The sequence below is a fragment of the Montipora capricornis genome, chromosome 6 (assembly GCF_036669925.1).
Source record: "Montipora capricornis isolate CH-2021 chromosome 6, ASM3666992v2, whole genome shotgun sequence".
Lineage (NCBI taxonomy): Eukaryota > Metazoa > Cnidaria > Anthozoa > Scleractinia > Acroporidae > Montipora > Montipora capricornis.
The window spans coordinates 22416934-22422722 of record NC_090888.1 but is presented as its reverse complement, the minus strand read 5'-3'; the positions used below and the strand labels follow the sequence as shown (position 1 = coordinate 22422722).

The 5789-nt window shown below is 36.3% G+C and overlaps 1 long non-coding RNA gene across 1 annotated transcript; it reads right to left on the bottom strand.

Annotated features, from left to right (window-relative positions):
- Positions 1-3582: 3582 nt before the first annotated feature.
- Positions 3583-5579, bottom strand: LOC138050360 (uncharacterized). The gene is made up of 3 exons (XR_011132586.1): positions 5220-5579; positions 4239-4431; positions 3583-3663 (listed from the first exon to the last, which is right to left on the bottom strand). It is a non-coding gene; the product is annotated as an uncharacterized lncRNA (long non-coding RNA).
- Positions 5580-5789: the final 210 nt, after the last annotated feature.

Genomic DNA, 5789 nt, shown 5'->3' with positions numbered 1-5789 from the left:
GTTGTTTCGAAGAAGGGCAGGTTTTTTGCGTTTCTTAAGGTGGTCGCTTACTCTTTAAGGTCAGGAAAGAGAAATGTTGGAGGTAAATAGTTTTGTGAAACATATCAAATATGACTTTTTTTTCGTTTGTATGAAATTTTTTTAGAGCTATTTAAAGTTGAACTTTCACTTCTGCAACTTGAGAACACCAAGGAAGGCGTCTTCGAGTCGAAGTTTGAAGTGCTGTATGTATAATTACTCCTTTAAATCGCTTTAGATTTCAAGGAACTCGTGCCAATTTGTATTTTCACTCATCGAGGTGATAGTATGTAGGGTTTTTGGTTCGTAAGATTGTTATAGAGGGAAAATGTATGTTTCTGATCGTTTGTGTTTTATTTAATAAAGGGTTTTACTTTCACCTTCGACAACTGTATTCTTGTTATTGCTCATTGCCCAGCACTCGCTCACATAAGTTTTCCCGCCTAAACCACGGCTACAGGGCGGGTGGCAAGGACTGTCAATTTTCCCAATGTTGCCGACAACAACACCAGCGTTTTTTGTCCTTTTAAACAACCGTGATTGAGATGTTTTCTGTCAAAGCGCCGCGAGAGCTGAGAAACAAAAAGAGTCAACACTCTGCACTTGCTGCCAGTGACTGTTGGGGAAATGTCTCTGTTTTGGTTGGCACGACAGCACTGGCCTGTGGTTTTTCCAGTGATACAACTCTTTGTAAAAAACATAACAACGTTAACAAAGTAAGCTGCTGTTTTCCTTTCCGCGGTCCTGAAAATGCCTGCAAGGGTGCTCTTGTTCTATGCCCTCAGCGCCTTTTTTCAGTTTTTGACGAGACCAAAACAGTTCATCACACTGGAACAATGATATGCGAGGGTCACTTAGAATTAGCTGAGAAAGATGTCAGAATTTCTCAAATGGACGAATACATTTCACCAACAAAGGTGAAACTTAACTTAAGCATGACTGGACACTAAAGGCTTTTTACAGCTCAAATGATTTTTTAAAGGTGTGATGGCAGTTCATAATTAACATTCTTGATATAACACTACCCATATATGTTTCTTTCATAGAAAGCATCCTCTTATGCCCTAGATTATTCCCCTGCCCCCAAATTTTATTTTCCTCTAGTACTAAAAGGTGTTATTAGTTGGTTTGTCAGTTACAATATGTGCTGCTGTAACAGGGGGAGTGCAACCAGGAATCAACTCACATTCTTAAACTTTAACCAGCGCAAAAAAAAATGGATAAATGAAAATAATAGATTACTTTCAGGTTCCAAAACAATAGCTTCATTGACTTGCAAATTAAATTTTGAAAAGTGTAATATGTTTTTGATCTGTGCCCAGGAAAAACAATTGACACTAATAAATTCCTCACTCTCTAAAATACAATGTAGTAGGTGTCACCTGGTTCCTTTTAATGTAATAACTAAACAATTAACGTCACTGCAAACTGCATCCACCCATCAGCTGATTATAATAACTTTAAACCGATATCTTGGTCAGTATTACAGCTGTGTAGCCTTGCAACCAAGGTTGCTAATATCGGTATTTTTTCAACAGAAGTTTTACAGCATAACAAAAACTTGCTGGAAAAACAAAGTCAGCAGCATGAATTAAATAAGGATTTGAGGGAAGAGAACATCATGCTTTCCAAGAAAGTACAAGGTAAATCCTGTATAAAGGCAATAAGTTTTACCTTCGTTTGTGCACTTATGCATCCTTACAGTCTGCTTAACCAAGATATCACTTTGACAGGGATAAAACAAATATTCCAAAAACTAAGCTAAATGTTTTCATATTCCTGATTAAGCTTGAGGTAGAGGGAAAAATGTTTTTGTTCCAGGAGAACAATACATCACTAGCACACAGTTCTGTTAACTTTGACCCTGTCCTGATTCATATCACATTCAATTTGTTTGACACAAAGAAGGTATTTTTAGTTAGCACAACTTTGAGGAACCAACTACAAATAAATTAATTTAGAGTGTAAATTGTGGGCATTTTCAACCCTGACTACAAAACCATAACAATTACCCTCATAAATATTTCTCTCTGCTAAAGGAGACACAACATTCAGCACTCTTGTTCACCAATTTCACAAGTCTTTGGTTACACACTATGCAAAGGGGGGAAAGAACTTGTATGATCCAGACGAAATGGAGAAATTCTGTGATGTTTATGCTCCAGGCCTGTTTGAAGACATCTTCTAAGCTATCTTGAATGATGACAAACAACCTCCCTCAATTAAGAGGTGCAATCTCCAACGGATAAGAGTAGTTTCTCTTCTGCATAACCTCAGCTTTTTCAGAAATCAGGTATGGTCCCCATTTCCTACGAACAAAAAAAATGTTAAAACTACTGACATGCACCATAATAGAATTAAGCCACATTGAAGGATAAGGGAAAAGATGCCAACTTATATGTACACCACACTATTTTTTTCCTTCTTTCTTCCAAGAGAAATAATTTTTAAAAAAAGAAAAATAAGAAATCTGTCTCTGGTGATAACAGAATACAAATAAAACTTTGAAATTATTTGAAACTAGACTTGTCACATGTGAACAACCATCCACACACTCAGAGATTATTTGTCACGGGAAAAAATGATAGGATCTTTCAAAAAATTAATCATATTTATCTAATGATGTTTCATTGCCAGAAAAACTGTCCAATGCAAAAAGCAAATGGTCTTCAACTTAAATTAAGTGGAACAAGTTACTCCTCACTGATGTCTGGAATGGTCCTTGGATACAGTTGCCATCCTCACTCTATAAACAATTATGAGAAAGCTTTCGCCACAACAAACAAAGAAGAAGTGAGAAAAAAAGTGAAAATTGCAAAGGAGGTATAATAAAAAAGACCTTAAAAAATAAGCTTCCAAGGTCAATAATAGATTAATAAGAAAATACCCTTACTTTTACATTTTCAGTCCAAAGAAATGAATCTAAAAATACACTTCACTTGTGCCTTGTCTTGAATGCCCTATCGTGACTGGACAGCAGGGGCCTTTTGTATGCCTCTCCCTCAACCAGTCCAGCACTCAAATGCAGAAAGATACCTACAACTGAAAACAAAAAGTTTTTGGGATATTAAGAGGCAACTACCACCCTTGGTAACTTGAGAATAGGATTTATTTTGAGGAAGGGAAACACTAAGTTAATTATCAGTGACACAATTGACATGTCATGACCAAAAAAAACAACCTCAGACATAAGATTTCCAGCTACATTTTTCTCTCTAAATAGTTAAAAAGGCATTGGTAAGCAGTCTTTTTTGTACAATGTCAAAGACCATAAATTATACATATCCAATGCTGTAATATTTGCAACTGCAACAAAAGATCTTAGTCAGAAACGTTTTTCAAAGGAACAAAAACTCATCCTACTCATTGAAGATGACATCCACTTCATACATGCACCAAGGAAGCCAACAAGCTCAATAACAAGTACATCATGGCACATGTGCACAGTGTTAGCAGACATCCATTGTATCATCCACGCTGTGCCTCAAAATGATCACTTTAAATTAAACCACCAGTCAGCAAGAGTAGTGATGCCAGATGGAGCAATCAGAGAGTGCCGGGAAGGAATTGATATTGACCACCTGTTGGGATATTTTCGCGTTGAACTGCCCAAATATTTTTCCTCCAGCTTCCTGTCTTCACTACCTGTTGAATACACACAAGTCAATTTTTCAAATATCCAGAACAGCTTTCAGAATCTCAGGTACACTTAATAAAGCCTTATAAAGTCCTATTTTAAATCTTCACAGTACACACTCAGCTAGTGCCTCCAATAAATTTTTAATACAGTCAAACCTGTATATAACAGCCCTGTATATAGCAGTCACCCTGGATATTACGGTCAAAAGACAACTTCCTAAGATTTTCAGTTGTCTTTTCTGCAAAGATGACCTGTATATAGCAGTCACCCTGTATATAACGGTCACCGGACATCTTCCCAAAATTTTCAATTGCCTTATATTATCTGCAAAGTTGCCCTGAATATAACAGTCACCTTGCCATTTCCCTAGGGTGACTGTTGAACACAGGTGTGACTGTAGAATAGTTGACAAATTTCTGAAAACAAAGAAAAATGAACTTTTTAATACTGCTACATTTTAAGCTTTTGAAGGTTAGCAAGTACATGCAAGTAGAATAAAAAATATTCAAATCAAGCTATACAATAAACGTATAGTAACAACATTTTATTCACTTGCTCTCAATAACTTGCTTTCAATTACCAAGGGTCTATTGGGATGCAGAGAGGCATGAAATGGAAAGTTTAAGAACGTCATGGTTGCTTGATGAGTTCCAGCAGTCTCTCCACAGCAAGAATGATTATGCAGCAGCCCTTGAACACACACTAGGAATGTGTTCTGAGCTTGAGGAATACATGAAAGAATTCCAACTGGTTGTGACTGGTGACTACCCCACCTGGAAATACAATAAAAAGCTAGTTGCAGAGGTAGCTACTTGGATGTAAAAAAAATACAGAAGCAAAGAGCAAAATAAAACAAAAGCACTAAAAAGATGAAAAGGGGAACAAAACATTAGTCTGATGAATAAAAAAATAATCTGTATAAAAAGACAAAACAATAGCCAAAGAATCTAGTCCATGGAGTGGTGTCCTCCAAGCACATAAATAATTTTTAACACTTAATAACATTGATTAGGGCTGATAACAATACATTCACGCCTTCCTGAAATAAACCTATTATACTGCAGTAGCACTAAACCACCTTTTTTTCTTATAATCTACATCATACAGTGGCCAAATGGATCATCACAGAGAAACACACCATTAATGATTCCATGGCAGGGTCCATTCCATGTATCTCTTAATGCAGAGGAGTCAACCATTCAAGTGTTCTGGCCTGTTTTTGAGAAGTTATATAAAGCTCTATTTGGAAGGTTGGTCAAATTTAGAGAAACATAAGAAATCAAAAGCAGTATACTTCAGCTTCGTACACCTGTAGGTTGGGAGAAGCTGTCAGTTATCATGAGGTCACAAAAATAATAATTATTATATTTACTAAATTTTTAGAAACAAGAGATTTCCCAAGAAGCTAAAATCTGAAAAAATTTCTTTAGTATCATCACTTGCATTTGGAGGCTGGATGATAGTTCGCGATGTGGTCTTGGATTTGTTTGGTTCAAGTAAAGATCCACAGTACCTAATGTTGGTTAACCTACTCGATGAGATAACATGCTTCAATACGTACTACTACACTGTATTCTTTCGTGGTGGAAACTTTGACAGCTGGATGCAGTCCATGCTGAGGGCTTCCATGATCTTCATCAACTTCAGACATAGAAACTACGACAAGGCAACCTTAACTCAGTTGAGTGATCTTCTGTTCCATGTATCACACAATACAGACCTTGGAGAAAAGATGCAAGACTTCCTGCAAGTTTTTACTGAGAAGAAAATTGAGATACTCCATTCCATATTACGACGGTAGGAAAAATATTAAACTTTTGAATTTAACTAGGAAAGATACAAGTGATAAAGAACATCTAACACAGAAGTATTCACTGTTTTTAAGTTGACTTTTGCTTTGGTAGTTGTCTTTTAGGTCCTTGAGACCCTTTGATAAAAGTCTTTGCTTAAAGTTTGCTCTTGTAGCTTACTAACCAATAATGAGCTTCCAATGAAAAAATTGGATATTTGAGACATTGTCCACAAAGTTACTACAGTAATAAAATGAGAGTTATATTATTGATTACTCTGTTACAGTAATGTACCTATTTGGGCTGTTCCACAACTGATAAACACGATTGCCCATGCACTA